Raw genomic sequence first — 18,197 nt, forward strand, 5'->3', positions numbered from 1 at the left:
AGGATCATTGTCCATGGGGTCGCGATGGGTCGGATACGACTTCACACCTAACAACAACAATTATAAAATTCTAATCTAATTATCAAAAAGATCATTTGAGCCTTGACCTCCCAAATCCTAGTCTGAAACACTAACCACAACACCATACATTGTCTTTTGTGGAGGGGAACCTATTAAAAACTAGTAAGCAACTGATCCTTGGTGAATGAATAATACAAGTTATGTAGAATCAAGTCATTATGGTGGTTGCTGAGAAAAGCAGAACCTTTCCAAGGCAATTGGTACAAAAAAATTTATATATCAATAATTTTTTAAGGACCAACCAAAATGGTTTCTAGATATACTCCGTTTTTACAATTTTTCTTCAGTGGTTGATTCCTTATACTCTTATCAACCAATTTTTATATATTCTTCTTGCTCTCAGAAGTGATTTATAACTGCATCCCATACTAGCCTACTACATGCCCATAGGTCAGATCTATCATGGTCAGGTTCCTGCTATGTAGTCCAAGTCCAACATTATACAATATTTTACCTGACTGCCACCATATGTCAGTTTTTCCTTTTAAAGAAGTAGCTCTTCTTTGCTGTCATTTTATGTGTTTAGTATCATTAATCACCAACAGCTACAAACAGACCTACAGCCACAAAAAGGTTATGGAAATTTAATGTTTACTGAATGGTCACACAAGAAAGGCAGCATCCCCTATTTATTTATTTAAAATAGTTATTAGCCACCTCTCTTCCTTATGGAACTCAAGTTGGTTTACCATTTTAATAAACTATATAAAATTGCATCTGTCTGGAGGGGTTATTCCATAATTCATAGAATCATAGAATCATAGAATCATAGAGTTGGAAGGGGCCATACAGGCCATCTAGTCCAACCCCCTGCTCAACGCAGGATTAGCCCTAAGCATCCTAAAGCATCCAAGAAAAGTGTGTATCCAACCTTTGCTTGAAGACTGCCAGTGAGGGGGAGCTCACCACCTCCTTAGGCAGCCTATTCCACTGCTGAACTACTCTGACTGTGAAAAACTTTTTCCTGATATCTAGCCTATATCGTTGTACTTGAAGTTTAAACCCATTACTGCGTGTCCTCTCCTCTGCAGCCAACAGAAACAGCATCCTGCCCTCCTCCAAGTGACAACCTTTCAAATACTTAAAGAGGGCTATCATGTCCCCTCTCAACCTCCTTTTCTCCAAGCTGAACATTCCCAAGTCCCTCAACCTATCTTCATAGGGCTTGGTCCCTTGGCCCCAGATCATCTTCGTTGCTCTCCTCTGTACCCTCTGTCTCTATCTTCCGGAGTATTTGCCAGTCCTCCCAATTTGGTGTCATCTGCAAACTTGATGAGTAGTCCCTCCACCCCCTCATCTAGATCATTAATAAATATGTTAAAAAGTACCGGGCCAAGCACCGAGCCCTGAGGTACCCCACTACTCACCTCTCTCCAGTCTGATGAAACACCATTGACAACAACTCTTTGAGTGCGGTTCTCTAACCAATTCCCTATCCACCTGACTATCTGAAAATCCAGATTGCAGTCCTTCAATTTATCCATCAGAACATCATGGGGAGCCTTGTCAAAAGCTTTACTAAAATCCAAGTAAATGACATCAACCGAATTTCCCCGATCCAGCAAACCTGTTACTTGGTCAAAAAAGGAAACCAGGTTGGTCTGGCAGGACCTGTTGGAGACAAATCCATGCTGACTTCCTTGGATCACCAAATTGTCCTCCAGATGTTTGCAGATCGCTCCCTTTAATATCTGCTCCATTATCTTCCCCACAACAGAGGTCAGACTCACTGGTCTGTAGTTTCCCGGGTCATCCTTCCTCCCTTTTTTGAAGATCGGAATAACATTTGCTCTCTTCCAGTCCTCCGGGACATCTCCAGTCCTTAAAGAGGTTCCGAAGATGATGGACAAGGGCTGTGCAAGTTCTCTGGAAAGTTCTTTGAGTACTCTCGGGTGCATTTCATCCGGACCAGGGGATTTGAACTCATCCAGTGCAGCTAAATGCCTCTCGACAACCTCTCTATCCATGTTAACCTGCCACCCAGACACTGTCCTTTGGCTATGGCCATCTCTAGATGTGCCTAAACACTTTGACCTGTGGGAAAAAACAGATGTAAAATAGGCACTAAGCCTTTCTGCTTTCTCTGCATCTTCCGTTAGAGTTTGTCCATCCGCACCCAACAGTGGGTCTATTGCCTCCTTTACTTTACCTTTGTTCCTCACATAACTGAAAAATCTTTTCTTGTTACAATGGGCTTCCCTGGCCAATCTTAGCTCACTCTCAGCTTTGGCCTTTCTGACGATTGATCTACAGTGCCTAGTAACCTGTAGGTACTCTTCTTTAGAGCTCTGTCCTTCCCTCCATTTCCTGAACATTTTCCTTTTCTTTCTTAGTTCCTCTTGAAGTTCTCTGTTCATCCAAATAGGCTTCTTAGAGCTCCTGCAGTGTTTTCGTCTTTCTGGGATAGTCATTGATTGAGCATGCAATAGCTCCTGTTTGAGTAGCGCCCACCCTTCACATGCTCCCTTCCCTTCCGGCATTCTCGTCCATGGTATGACACTCATCATGTCTCTGAGTTTATTAAAGTTTGCCCTACGAAAATCCAACATCCGCGTCTGGCTACAAGCTTCCTTGGCTCCCCATCTCAAAAGGAATTCTATGAGGACATGGTCACTTCCCCCTAGGGTCCCCACCTCCTTCACCCATTACTGCGTGTGGTGCTTGTGGTGCAATTGTGGTGCTGCTGTTGAAAACTCCATCTCTTATGCACCTACCAAATGAGCTTCTTTAATTGATGGGTCAGGAGGGCTGCTTCCTCTGCTCTTAATTACCAGGCAGAAATATAAGAGAAGAAATAGTCCTTCTCATACACTTTTTCCAAATTGGGCTTTGAGGCAGATTGGATACCAGCATAATTGCTGCAATATCAGGATCATATTTTTTTTCTTGATAGTTGGCCCCAGCCGCAGTTTCTGTTCAAGATTAGCCTCAAGCAGAGCACATTGCAGTAGTCTACTATAGATGTAAAGAGCCTCTTGTGGTGCAGAGTGGTAAGGCAGTGACATGCTGTTTGAAGCTCTGCCCATGAGGCTCCCAGCAGCCGGCTCAAGGTTGACTCAGCCTTCCATCCTTCCGAGGTCGGTAAAATAAGTACCCAGCTTGCTGGGGGGTAAACGGTAATGACTGGGGAAGGCACTGGCAAACCACCCCGTATTGAGTCTGCCATGAAAACGGTAGAGGGCATCACCCCAAGGGTCAGACATGACCCAGTACTTGCACAGGGGATATCTTTACCTTTACCTTTTTTAGAGTGGAGTGGGAAAGTGAGGAGTTAGGCCCCTAAAATTATACTAATATTTTTATTTATTCAAGGATAACACTGAAACTCTGCAACTGCTGCTCTGCTTTAAAAAAAAGAGGTCTACAAAAGGAAGTTCTGTTTCAAAGAAACAAAAAATGCTGATGAGTACCGTGTCTTTAATGACAAATGGACTACTGAGTACTTCTTTGTTTTAAATAAGGATAAAGCAGTTTGCTTGATATGTCTTGAAACTGTCTCAGTATTAAAGGAGTAAATATTAAAAGGCTGAATCCTGTCACAAGAGCTACTCAATATATCAAGGAGAGGTGTGAATGAACAAGATAAACTCTTATAAATCAATGTTTTTGCAGCAAAGTAGTTTTAGAAAGCGTATTGAAGAGAACCTCTTTACTGTGAGGGCCAGATATCATGCTGCTGAGATACAATATCATGTATTGCTGGGAGTGGTAGATTTCTCTGATGGTGTATATGTTAAAAAGTGCTTGGTTAAAGTAATAGAGGAAATGTGCTCTGAGAAGGTATCTTGTGTTAGTTGTGTCAATTTATCTGCATCTACACTCACCAGGCATGTTGAAGAACTAGAAGAAGAGCTGCATATATCACTGCATATATCACAATATATATATATGCATTGTGATATATGCATATATCAGCTGCATATATCACAAGGCAAAAAGTTTTGATTTTTTTTTTCTTTGACATTAGACAAGAGCAAGGTGGTAGGAAGGCAAATCAACCAGCTTCATCATGGTTAGTGAATGCTTCTTGGCAATTGTGCATCCATCCACACAGCCTGAAAATTTCACACTGTGGATTATACATTGCCCCCTATCCATTATGAGCAGACGTATATGTCTCCAGCTCTGAATAACCCACCAAGTTGCCCTTCCTTTTCACAATGCTGTCTAGCAGAACTTTTAGCAGAACAAACCCCTGCCACAGCTGAGAAAATATAAAACCATCCCAGTCAATTCACATTTGAAAAGAGTGTTCCTATAGTAACGGAAGCCTTGTGCTACCCAGTTAATGTTAGCCCAATTAATGTATTCAGGCACCCTTTTTCACACCATGATCTTTGGACCTTTCCCTTCTCTGTGGGCAGTTGATTCCTAGCGGCAGAACGCTCGTCCTTGTATGAGAATGAATAAATAGAAACTGGAGGCCTCTTTGTGGTGGGGCAACCCCTTTTCTGCCTGGTTTTATTAATAGGCTTATTATCTATGCTTTAATCTAGTAATAAGGAATGACCCCATCTAAGGGACGGGGAATGTTGAACCTCCTGGGGGCCATTGAAAAGTCTAGAGATGGCAATGTACCAATGAGCACAGTCAGTTTATTAGGGCTTAATAGAGTTGTGCAATGAAGAAGAAGAGTTGGTTCTTATATGCCTCTTTTCTCTACCTGAAGGAGGCTCAAAGCGGCTTACAGTCGCCTTCCCTTTCCTCTCCCCACAACAGACACCCTGTGGGGTGGGTGAGGCTGAGAGAGCCCTGATATCACTGCCCGGTCAGAACAGCTTTATCAGTGCTGTGACGAGCCCAAGGTCACCCAGCTGGCTGCATGTGGGAGAGCGCAGAATCGAACCCGGCATGCCAGATTAGAAGTCCGCACTCCTAACCACTACACCAAACTGGCTCTCGGTCCAATTCGGTCCAAATCAGGCCAAATCTCTCTGAAGCAGCCCTGATTTGGAGACAGATCGCCTCGAAGTGGTCCGAACTGTACCATTAGTCAAAAACCTGGAGCTGGAGAAGCCCACTTTGAAGTGATCCAGACTGCTTTGGAGTGCTTTGACACCCATTAAAGTCAATGGCACCATTGACTTTAATAGGAATTTTGGCTTTTCCGCCTTTCATGGGGCCTGGGGAGAGGTTATGTTGCAGCCTCCAAACTTTCAGGGTAGCTCCAGGAAGCTCTTATGTGACTCCTCTCCAAATTTCAAAAAAGTTTGGGCCAAGTGGTCCAATTCTAGGGGCTCTCAAAGAGGGTGCCCCCATCCACCCCATTTTATCCTATGGGACAGACTATCCATTGGATATAATGGAGATGGGGGCAACCTCTTTATGAGTCCCTAGGATTGGACCCCCATTTTTGAAATTTGGAGGGAGCCCAGGAAGAGCTTCGTGGAGCTACCCTAAACGTTTGGAGGCTGTAACTTTAAAATATTGGTATTCCTGGTTATTCTGGTCCCAAATACCGGTTTAGTGTCCTGTTTTCCCCCCAAGATACCAATATTATTTGGTTCCATTATTCCCTGTAGGGAATCTTTCTTGGGGCTGGTAGGGCCTATTTATAAAGCTAATCACATCCAATTTGCAGGAAACCGATGGTGCCTGTTCTCCAAATAACCTCCAAGTTTCAAGTACATTAGCTCAAGGAGTCCAATTCTATGGGTTCCTTTATAAGGTACTCCCTATTTTCTAATTGGTGGTGGTGGTGGTGGTTCACATTTTCTCCAAGTTAAAAGCCAATAGCAAAAGCTACTTGAGCATGCTTCAACAGCCACTGGTCAAATCCCTCCCCTGCAAACAGAACCAATTTTTGGGTATAGGCTGTTGAGGGTCAGTCTCCTTTGCCAGATGACTGGAATCTAGCTGTTCTTCTGCGACCCTCTGAAAGGATATAAAGGAGTGAATTTCTTTGCTTTAAGCAGCATCCTTCTTCCTTCTCTTCTACGGAAAACATCTAATGCCCTGGCACTGGGAAATCTCTATGGTTTCCGTGCTGACATGACTGCTGCACTGATGCTAAGGAAACTCTTCTGTTCTGCGGGCTACCAATCACGAACGTATAAATTGTTATTTCCTATTCAGGCAGGCTGAAAGTGAGCAAGAACAACTAGTTCCACAGTCATAGGCCCTTTTTAGACCAGCCTTTGTTTTAGGAGCAGGCTGCTAATGGATTTCTTGTGTCAGTTCAGACACAGCCATTTTAGCAGCCTGAGCTGCTTTTGAGGGAAACTGCTTTCTTCTGCTTCCATTTCTCCGTTGTGCTTCTGAATCGCTGTGGTGTGCTGTTTTAAAAGTCCATGGCACTTCCTACAATGCCACTCCCCCCCTCCCCTTTTCACTGTGTGATCTTCCTCACCCTTCCCCTCCAGATGCTCTAAACCGAGCCCTGTAGTGCTAAAACAATCTAGCACTTCACTGTGGCACCACTGAGATGCCTTGCCTCCATTGAGAGACCATATTGGTTTAGCTCTATAGCACTTAGAGCACTAAAAAGGGAGAGGGGGTGAGGAAGGTTGTGCGGTGAAAAAGGGCAGTGTTGGTGGGGAAGTGGCACTGTTTGAAATGGCCATAGTGCTTCAAGGATGATTCATTAACAGGATGGTTTGCTGTGGGAGCCTTCTGTCCCTGTATCACTGTTCTTGGAAGTGGCCAACAATGGTAAATATCAGGTTTACAAAGGTAATGTGAAAGGGGCCTAATGATCCTCAGAATGCCAGGAAGCAAATTAAACACTTCTCTCCCAGAGTTGTAGTTTTTATATATGTTATTGTTTCATGTATTGTCATACCACCAATGACTTTAAGATCCTTTCCCAGTAATTCCTAGCACAGTATGTGTTTTCCTGACCACCACTGTCACACTTTTTTTTTATTGAGCTGTCCACCACGATTCCAGGATTTTTGTCCTGTTAGTCCCTTCCAGTTCAGATCCTATCTATCCATATATGAAATTAGCATATTTTATACTTACTTACATCAAACCTCATTTTGCCATGTTGTAGCCCTCTCACACATCTGGAGAGTATGTCTTGGAGCACAAGTTGGTGTCTTCAAAATGGACTATTTCACTTCCAACCTCTGATTCTCTAATATATCAACAAATTAAAATAGCAGTGGTCCTAATAAAGCCCCCCCCCCCCGAAGGTCTGTATTGCTTCCTTCCCACCCTTGGAAGAAGTGTCCTATTCTTTTACTGACTAGCCCATACCCATCCTTTTAGCCCATGGCTAAGTTTTCTTGGGAAACTGACAAGCAACTTGAGTCAAAAATCCACTTTGTAAGTCCAGGTATGTAATGCTTGCTAGGAGTGCCCATTAACCCACATGCTTGTTATCACCCTTGAAGAACTTGAAAAGGTTGGAGTTCTTACAAGTTACCTTGGCAACCACTGTTGTTAATCTAATGTTCTCTCCTTGCCTTTAGGTGCCTGATGGTTTCCTCCTTCTACTGCCACTTCTGCTGCTGCTCTTATGTAGCACTTTAAGAAGAGGGAGGAATCCTGCAGTAAATCACCTCATCACAAATCCATGTTCACAACTGCTGCTGAGTTGCTAGTGGTACTGGACTAATGACCAGCATCTTCTCCTATTGCTGTCATTCCTCTTGGCCAGTTGACTTGCAAGGAGAGACCAATTTCAAGGAGCCTGGCCCTTTCCTCCCCTCCCAGTTGCTTCAACGGGGCAGCCAATTACTCTCTGTGGTAGGTTTCCCCCTCTCTAGAGCTGGTGTTCATGTCTCTCAAGCTACAGCGAGAAGTGAGGATATGGCCTGGAGTTCTCCTGGGATTACAATTGATCACCAGACTACAGAGATCAGCTCCCATGGAAGAAGTGGCATCTTCAGAAGGTAGCGTGTATGGGATCACAGTAGATTCTATGGCTCCCGCCCAACCCCAAATCTCTAGATATTTCCCTAGACAGAGTTGGCAACCCTGTTAGATGTACAAAGCCCCACCTCTTTTGTTCATCTCCTGATCTACTTTATCCTCATTTTGGCTTACATGCCCCCACCTCCTGGTCTAATAATTTCTATTTTTAAAAGCTAGCATAAAAAAGCAACAAACAGCCAAAAGAGCGTAAAAACACAGTGTGGATGTTCAAAAGAGAGTTGATCAAGCAAACAACACAGAAAAGAAGCAGAAATGTTGTTGTTGTTAGGAGCGAAGTCGTGTCCAACCCATCGCGACCCCATGGACAATGATCCTCCAGGCCTTCCTATCCTCTACCATTCCCCGGAGTCCATTTAAGTTTGCACCTACTGCTTCAGTGACTCCATTCAGCCACCTCATTCTCTGTCGTCCCCTTCTTCTTTTGCCCTCAATTGCTCCCAGCATTAGGCTCTTCTCCAGGGAGTCCTTCCTTCTCATGAGGTGACCAAAGTATTTGAGTTTCATCTCCAGGATCTGGCCTTCTAAGGAGCAGTCAGGGCTGATCTCCTCTAGGACTGACTGGTTTGTTCGCCCTGCAGTCCAAGGGACTCGTGGGAGTCTTCTCCAGCACCAGAGTTCAAAAGCCTCAATTCTTAGATGCTTGGCCTTCCTTATGGTCCAACTTTCACAGCCATACATTGCAACTGGGAATACCATAGCCTTGACTAAACACACTTTTGTTGGCAGGGTGATGTCTCTGCTTTTTAGGATGCTGTCTAAATTTGCCATAGCTTTCCTCCCCAGGAGCAAGCGTCTTTTAATTTCTTTGCTGCAGTCCCCATCTGCAGTGATCTTGGAGCCCAGGAAAATAAAATCTGTCACTATCTCAATTTCTTCCCCATCTATTTGCCAGGAATTGAGAGGGCCGGATGCCATGATCTTAGTTTTCTTGATGTTGTGTTTCAAGCCAACTTTTGCACTCTCCTCCTTCACCCGCATCAACAGGCTTAGTTCCTCTTCACTTTCTGCCATTAGAGTGATATCATCTGCATATCTGAGGTTGTTGATATTTCTCCCTGCAATCTTGAGCAGAAATGTTAGAAATTAGCTAATGCCTTTAAATAAGAAAGCCAGATGCTCTACTGAAGGGCACTGCTGTAACCTGATGAAAAAATGCTGTTGGATATGAGGCAGGAGTCTCTCTGGGATGGTATTCCACAGTCTTGGCATCATTATTGAAAAGTACCCAGAGAGTGACATCTGGAAAGGGGCCTGAGCGGCACAGCTGAATGTATGGTTTCTTGGAAGCAGTTCATCCTTTATGTTTTAGGCCATGGGTCCCCAACCTGAGGCCCACGGGCCATATGCAGCCTCTGACCTCTTTCCGTGTGGCCCTCCAACCTACTTGTCTGCTGCTATCACCCTCAGACCCATACTATTCCTCCTGCCTCAAGAGGTACCATGTACTGCTATTCATCCTGTCCCTTTCTTCCACAAAGGACAATAGCAACATCGTTTGTTTTAGTCTCCATGGTTCCTTTTGTTTACTTTTGATCTAAATAAGTAGGTTCATAATTTTGTTACAATTGGTTTAAGATGTGGCCCTCTTTAGGCACTGGGCATGCTAGTGTGGCCTCCATGTACCAAAAGGTTGAGGACTCCTGATGTAGGCTTTTTAGGGTCATCTGAGCACATGAAGCTGCCTTTTATCTACTGCACCAGACCATTGCTCTATCAAGATCAGGACTGTCAACTCAGACTAGCAGTGGATCTCCTGGGTCTCAGGCAGAGGTCTTTCACATCACCTACTGCCTCCTCCTTTCAACTGGGGATGCCAGGAACTGACCCTCGGACTTTTTGGCATACTAAGCAAAAGCTCTACCACTGAGACATGGCTCACCTGAAAAAAACAGCATTTTATAATTGTATTGGGGGGCGGAGGTGAAATCTTTAAAAAGTTACTTTAACTTTAGTGGGTTTGGATGGATGCAAAATGATTTTGGTCTTCCTTTCCAAGAACAGCTGCAATTGGTGAGCCAGTGTTGAAGCTGGTAAAATACATCCATGGTCCCCCAAAACAACTGAATAACCAGATGTAGAGCTGGGACCAAGATGCGAGCCTCAATATCATGGGGAAGTGCCACGCCATTCAACGTAAGCTGTACATTTTGTCTAAATTAGGTTTCAATTTGTTCACCATCATTATCTATTATCTATCTCCCAGCTATTGATTCAGAATTGCCAGGAGATATGATTTGTAACCCCAAATTTCCAGACAAATCCCCCCTATAATTTCCTACATATATTCAACAAACCAATTTGGGTTTGCAAAACATCACAACACCTGGGTCTCTATTAATTTTTCACCAGCTCCTACCTAACTGGCATAATGTGTCATGGCCTCTGTATATGACATCATATTGGTTACTTAGAAACAATGATGTTTAGCATAGCCTGTGTGTTTCAAGCTATTTCTGAGAGGAGTCACATGGAATATTTGCAAAGTCCTTCAGCCCAAAAGCTTTCTTATGTCTTCAGAATAGCTAACACTTCAAAACTATTCTATATCTTTGTTAGGTAAGTCATTTCCTTAAGGATAACTAATTTGTGCTCATGGGGGTTTACTTTGAAGTCCAAAGGGCCAATTCAAAAGCAAAAATTGACTCTTAAGTATTTTGTGCTATCACTGTGCCTTGACTCCAGAATCAGCAACCTCAGTTCTTTGCTTAAGTCTATACTCTGTCCAGCCATGATGGCTTAAACCAGGGATTCCCAACCTTTTCAAGCCTGGAGATAACTTTGGAATTCTGATACAACCACAAAATGAGTGGGTGTATGGAGACAGATTTGTAAGCAAACTGCATGTGAGGCTATACAACATTACTGGTAACATTGTGTAGAAATGAAGCACATTAAAAATTAAGAAGGATGTGCTGTTGAGTTGCATCTGACACACAGCACTCCCAGCCATGGGGTGGCCAAGACAAGAGATGAGTAGAGAAGGTTTGGCATTGCCTTCTTCTGCACAGAATGCCTCTTTCATGCCTTCCCCTTCCTGATGAGGCTGTACCCCACTTGTTTATGATGCTGGGTCAAAATGTTTCATCTCCCCCACAAGCTTTTCACCAAGGGGTTGATATTTTTAAGTGTTTTACAATCTGTTCCTATCCCAAGGACTGTTCTATGAGAATCACTTTATGCCACTAAATGTTTTGTGCTGTTTTAAAACTCTGTCTAGGTTTTTGATAGCTTGTTAATTTTAATGATTTTTCTGCTTTTCTGTACATTTTGCACCCCCCTCCCCACAACCTTTGTAAGCCAATTATTATGACCTAGATGGTCTAGGCTAGTTTAGGGTTGCCAACTCTGGATTAGGAAATACCTGAAAACTTTGTGGGTAGAGCTGGGAGTGGGCAGGATTTGGTGCAGGGAAGGACCTCAGTGGAATATAATGCTACAGAATCCACTCTCCAAAGCAGCCATTTTCTCCAAGGAGATGAGCTATACTTCCAGAGAATCCCCAGGTCCTACCTGGAGGCTGGCATCCCTAGGCTAACTCAATCTTTAAAGTTAAGCAAGGTTAGCCCCAATTAGTACTTGGATGAGAGACCTCCCAGTAAGTCCAGGGTGGCTGCACTGAGGTAGTTAATGGCAAATAGTTGCAGAGAGTGGATGTCCTCTGGGTGGAGGCTTAAGGTCACCTGAATTGACCTGTCTCTGGTGTCTGTTTAAACCAGACTTTCTTAATGAGGTTTTCGTGAAACCCTGGGGTTTCTTGACAGCCCTGGGAAGGGTTTCCCAAATGGGTGGGAGTTAAAAATAAGATAAATATTTTCCAGTCCCATGTGTGTCTTCTAAAAATGTAAAAAGGGGATTCATGCATCATGGCTGGGAATATCAAGCCAGCAAGCTTACCAGGATGGTTCTTCCAAGTTGTTAGATGATTTTTCTTGCTTAAGATGTTTCTCTGATCTTATATGAGGTTACTTCATGATATTTCTGAGGGATCTATATTTTCATTTCACTTTTTGTAGGGTTCAGAAGGACATTCCACATTAAACAAAATAATCCTAATTGTGACCTATTTTTCATGTAAGTCTCCTTCAACTAGAGACAGTGTTCTAATCAGAACAACAGCTGCTGGGGGAGCATCCAGACTTTGGCTCAGATCAAGGTATCTTGTCTCTGCTGCTAACAAGTATTTTACCAAGTAAGAAAATGTAGTCTAGGTTACAGCACTGAGTGAGAGCCGGACCTAAGAGGCACAAGCAAAAATGATGTTCTGGGCCATGACAGAGGAAACCTATCAGATTTGGGATAGAAAACAGGAGTCTGTCTGTGACAAAACCACCTGTGCTTATCTGTTGCCTGTGAGAGCACCATAAATTGGCTGTGGCTTGACAGCACTTCCCACCACCAAGCCAGATCGAGCACATTGCATATTCTAAATAAATAATTTTAATTTTGCTGCAAACCTTGAATGTTCCCATAGATTTATGGAACCCTAAATTGAAACCACAGTTGGCCCTGCGGTGCCTTTATCCATGTGGGAACCAGCCCTCGGCTATTAGATATAGGAATAAGGAAAGATCTATTTGATTAGTGGTAGGACACTTGGATCGAAAGGTTCTGTTCCACCACCAGTGAAACCTTCTGCCAGTGAAACCTTCTGCCAGTGCAAGGAGTCTTCTGCTGGTGGAACACTTGGAGCCGGATTTATTTATTGGGCTGGCTGAAGGGTCATGGTATCAGAGGACATTGTCACAGCCAAATGGAACCTTTGCATTCAATGCCATACTTTCTGTGCAGAAATCCCAGATATAATACCTGCCACTCTGAGTTAAAAGAGCTGGGGGAGTGGAGTGGGAGAGAATACTTTTAGTTGCTGAAGACCTTATGAGCTGCTGCCAACCATAAGAGCTGCATGATTAGTCTGATTTTGCACTTCACATAGAATCATTTTAAAGTCTGACATCTTATTTGTACATTTTTGTCTCTGATTATGTTTTGTTGTCACTAGTAGAGCATTTGAGTAGGACCTGTTTGATAATCGATGTCTGAAGCTGATGATGCATATGAGGACGCTTATGGGGAGGAAAAGAAGCCAACTCAGGAACTTTTGCCAGCTTCTTCACCACCACCTCCAAAGTATACATGGATAGATTTGTTTGGGTTTGGTGCAAAATATTCATGGTTTATATATTCCATTAGATATGTGAAAAGTTGTGTGTCAGCAGTCAAAGAATTTAAAGGCAACTGTAGAGCATAGCTATCCCTTCAAGTTTATGTACCCAATCAGATATCTTTTAAAGTTTAAAATAGCTACACAGTGTGAAAAAACCCCATGTCGAGTGGGTTTTAACAGGAGAATGTAGGATATCATAGTGTTTCAACATGGCATCCTTTATAGATTTAAAGATTTAACATTTGTATCTCTATATTTCTCAGCAAGGATGTGTTGACAGGCAGGGTGGTGTATGGGCCAATCAATACACAAGTCTTCTTTGGCAACCAAAAGGCCAACATGATTTGAGGGTTGGCCTGGCACGAGGTATAGAGTAACCCTGGCGCAGCTGTCCAGCTGCTGACATGGGCTCTAGAGGCTCCCTGGGTCCCCCTCCCTCCCAGCCGGGAGGAAGGATCCCTTGCCCCCTGATACCCTCCTCTGGGAGGAGGCCAGTTAAATGGTTGCTGGGTGTCCACTTCATTCAACCACGCTTTCCTCCTGGCTTCAAGCTCCTGATCTTCCCAGCCAGGTAAGGCTATGCTCAGTGTTTGCTGGTCTCTTACAGAGACCCATGACCCCAGGGTCCCAGTACTCAGACTGGTCCCCCATAAATCACTCCACCTTGTACCCCTATTCCGCTGCTGTGATGAAATAAACAGGAAACCAGAACAATTACAGCAGGGCAGGAGAGTGGGCAGCTGTCTCCTGGCTCTCTAGCTGTGAAAGGGGCAAGTTCCTGTGCGTGGCGCTTTAAGTAGACGCCTCCTGGAGCCTGCCCCTTACACTGCCACCCGAGCACACCACTGTGGAGTGCACACGTTGATGTTGGGTCAGATGCAGCCATGCCTCTCTTGGCCCCACTCACCCGCCGCACCAACTGTGGCCCTCAGTAAGGTCACGGCCACTTTTTCTCTTGATTACCAGAGGAGTTACCCTTGGACATAAACCGTAAGCTGCAATCTGGACTTCCAGGAGAAAGTCCCACTGAATCACCTTGGGCCAACCCACAGGAGAATGATTGAGGGCCAAATTTCATGTTAAACTTTAGATGAGTTACCAACAGGGAATGGCAGGCCTTTTGCAGTTGCGAATCCCCTGTGGCAACTCCTGTGTAAAGGTAAAGCAGTGGCCCAGTTTGGGTGGAGATTGAAACTGGAACATATATGTGCAGACATCCACTGGAGACCATTTTGGCTCCTCAGGAAGGCATGAGAGAGAAGACAGGAGCCCCGCTGCACCCTGCACTGCAATATCAATCTAAATCAGGCTCCTATTGTGCTTTTAAACAGGAATTGCCCCCAGGGAGCTGCAATAAGGTTGCTTGCCCCCTGCGAAAATCTGTGTAAAGCATAACATGTAGTTTGGCACAGAGGCTTAGAGCTACCTGTCTGAATGACCATCAGTGAATGCATTGCAGATCCAACCCCCCCCCCCCATACATGCACACCATAGTCTCTCTCTTTTGTGCATGCGCGCACACACACACGTACACACACGTACACATACATGTGGGATACAGACTCATGCCCACCCTATTGCTCTAACTGAAACTTCCTGTCAGTTGGAATGCCTCAGAGATGTCAAGAACCAGGCCTCAGTAGCTTGGTTGGCTTGGCAGTAGTTATGCATTGGTGAGTGTATGCCAAGCTTTCTCAACCAGGGTTGCATGAAATCCTGGGTTTTCTTGACAGCCCTGGAAGGGTTTCCTGAATGAATGGGACTTAATTAATTTTTCATATATTTTTAAATTGCGTAAACATTTAGCGGGTGGCATAACAATATATGGTCATGTCAACCCACACACACCTCCCTCCCAAATGGCCAAAGTTGGGCCTGGAGGGGGTGGGAAGAGGAGGTCCCCTGGATGGGCATGTACACAGCTTGCTTCCCAACCATATTCTTCATGACCGCACCACTTGTGGGGTTTCTCAAAGTGTGAAGAATGTTTCAGGGGCTTCTCAATGATACCAAAGTGGAGAAAGGCTGGCGTGTGCATTCTTTCCCTGCCTCTGCTGTCTTTGTGGTCGCCACGTGCTGCACTGTGCAGTGGCACTTTAGCAGTGTTTTCAAGTTTGCCACTGCTTTGCTGGCATCACATGACATATATAAACCCAACACTCCCCAGTCTCCTATTCCCCCAGCTTGCAAATCCATACAAGGTGCAGGTGCAAAAAAGACAGCTTTTTTCAATGAATGGAAAATATCTGGACATGAAAACAGCTGTCCCAATAGAACAGCAGTTAGCCAGTGATCCAAGATGGAGCCACAGTTATGCACACTCGCTCCAGTTCCTCTCAAAGCAGGGAACAGTGAATGACTTAATTGGGGCTGCTTCCATTTAACATAATATTAATACCTAAAAAACATTAAAAATTTAAATCAATCATGCCAGATGTTTTGTCAATTGGTTCATTCCAGAGCATTTAATTCTTGGTTTCAGGGGTTGATATCCCTGTAGGGAGCTCTATCAATGCTTGACCAACGTTGTCTTGATGTTCATTCAGCCAAATGGCTGGCTGAAGAGCTCTGTCTTACAGGCCCTGTGGAACTGACTCAGAACATTCCACCAGGTCGGGGCCAGGACAGAAAAGGCCCTGGCCCTGGTTGAGGCCAGACACACTTGTTTTGGGCCAGGGATCACCAGTTTGTTAGAACTGGATGACGTTAATGTCCCTTGGGAGTTTGTGGCATTTCCCTGTGTCCTGACTCTGTTTATTCATCTATTTATTTAGTCTTTGGTCCTGTTAATGAAGCTTTTCGTGGATCTGCTCATTGAACAGGCCTATCGACTACTTGGTCTGTTTGGTAGCAGATCATCCTGATGATAGTCTATAATCCATAGATTCTACATATGAAAAACAAAATAGTTCCAATCTGAAGTCTGTTATTGTGGACAAAGCTGAAACCTTGGTTTGAATCACAACTTTTAAATGTGATTTAGCCGTGTACAATATCGTTACTGCATATTCTTTCTTGGAATATTGCTCCATGAATTTAGGCCTGAAATGTGATTTTTAAAATGTTTCTAATGGCAACCTTCAACCCCCCCCCTTTTGTTTTTTTTCCTCTTTGCTGTCAGGGAACAACCTACAACAAGCTTCTGCTGTCTGTTCTGGAGCGTCATGTGGCTGGCTGTGCTGATAGCTTTTGCTTGGCCCTTAAGTGTGGCTATGGCAGCCCTTTATGGATTTGTGTCACCCTTGATTTCCCTGGTAGGACTTGATGACATAAGTGAATCTATGCTGCAAGCAGTAAACGTGGGGAGGCAGTGCGCTTCCAATGTCAGAATGGGAAGGGCCATGATTTGAAGACAAGATTACACAGCATGTGCCGTTCCTTCCTTTATGCGGGCTCAGTCCTTGCCACATAATTTCCCCTTGTTGAGATGTGTGTATCTTTTCTTGCTCTCTCATAAATTAAACAAGTATTTATTTCAATATAATAGCAGTTTTGTCCTGTTTTCATTTTACCTAGAATTTTTGCCTTCAAACCACGAATGTATAAAGAAACGTGCAGTTTGAGCTCTTCCTGAAAAATTCTTATGAATACACACCTCAGCTAATGGAAGAAATTGTTCGTTGGCTAACTGGGGTTTTGATATAGGATTAATCAATTTAATAGTGAGCTCCAGTGTGTCCAAATCTCTCCCCCCCCCCATATGTGCAAGGGAGAGATAGATGGAGAGAGAATGTAGGCAGGGATGCTTGTTGAATGTTCCGTGGGTGGTGTCGTCAACAATGGTCTCTTGTCCTGAATGTGCTGGCTGCAGAATATGAAATCTTTTACAACTTCAGCTGGAGATATTGTGAACCAGCTCCCTTCCCAATCACTTTTCTTAATGTGTCTCTTGTGGAATGATAACAACCTACACAAAACAGGCAAGTGCATAGGGAGGCTTAGAATTTTAATAAGGACAATCGCTCCGGAGTGCTTTGAGGGAGAACACATTCCAACACACAAAGAAGTCCTTTTATGAGGAAGGCAAGCACCCTCCTTTGAACAATCAGGGCAGTCTTTGCAAAGTGGCAATCGCTGAAGAAAAAAAGTGTACTACTTAGGCCCCTGAAGCCCAGAATTTCATGTTAGCATTTTAATAATTGGGTCTGCACAGTTTACATGCATGAAAACACCTTTCTATAATAGTTTCTCTAAGCACAGTTGCTCTTTAATCATTTTGTCCTAAGCATGAAGGATTAAGCCTTTACCTCGGTATTCCATTTTGATTGTGTTGTTAAGGACAATGGGAAAAGTCTGGGATTCCCTCTGAGAACTGAGACACAAGGAGGAGCAGCCGTTAAACCCCTTATCCCTCTAGTACACAATTGAAGGTATCAGTCCTCAAGATCACCCCAGTAAAGAGAGTAGGAAAGTACCCAGGTCAAGCCTCTAATGGTAGCAGATTAAAAGACATGGAGATCAGACGGGTCAGGCAGGGATTTCATTGGATACACCATGTTGTGGTGGTGATGATGGTGGCAGTGGCTAAAGGGGAGCCAGGCTGAACAGAGTTCCAGTCAGCTGAGCAGTTTTCTCTCCCTTACAGGAGAATGAATTCCTTTTTTTTTTTAGAGTTTTTTCAGATTTTATTTATTGTTATATAAAGCATTTACAGAAAGATAAAAGAGAAAAAAGCGACCAGCTAATAAGTAATTATTAATACATAGTCTATACATCATCTATACATGTATACCATACATAGTATAGTCTGATATTATCTCAAGAAATATGTAGTCAGTTCCCATTGCATATTAGTCCTAACCTAACAGTTGCTGCTGTCTTTCTTAAGAAAGTCCAGGTAGTTACTCCACTGTTTGTCATATTCTTCCGGTGGTTTCTTATTCACCATGTTAGTGAGTCTTGCCATTTTTGCTAAGTCCACTACTTTGTCTAGCCATGTAGAAATAAGGAGAATGAATTCCTGTGGTAGCTGATTCTCCATAGTTCCTTTTAGTTATTTTGGGAGAAAAAACTTTTCTAGTCCTGAAACTCAATTTCACAAAGTATCAGTCAACTGATTGGAGAATTCCCT

The 18,197-nt window shown here is 43.7% G+C and overlaps 1 long non-coding RNA gene across 3 annotated transcripts; it reads left to right on the forward strand.

Annotated features, from left to right (window-relative positions):
- The first annotated feature begins 10,370 nt into the window (after positions 1 to 10,370).
- On the forward strand, positions 10,371 to 16,610 carry LOC143828806 (uncharacterized). 3 transcript variants are annotated; one of them, XR_013227889.1, is made up of 4 exons: positions 10,371 to 10,518; positions 11,976 to 12,151; positions 12,962 to 13,089; positions 16,248 to 16,610. It is a non-coding gene; the product is annotated as an uncharacterized LOC143828806 (long non-coding RNA). The 3 variants fall into 3 exon arrangements; XR_013227888.1 differs by having other exon boundaries at positions 11,976 to 12,115; XR_013227890.1 differs by having other exon boundaries at positions 11,976 to 12,115; positions 12,965 to 13,089.
- Positions 16,611 to 18,197: the final 1,587 nt, after the last annotated feature.

This window comes from Paroedura picta, chromosome 2 (genome assembly GCF_049243985.1).
Source record: "Paroedura picta isolate Pp20150507F chromosome 2, Ppicta_v3.0, whole genome shotgun sequence".
Taxonomy (NCBI): Eukaryota; Metazoa; Chordata; class Lepidosauria; order Squamata; family Gekkonidae; genus Paroedura; species Paroedura picta.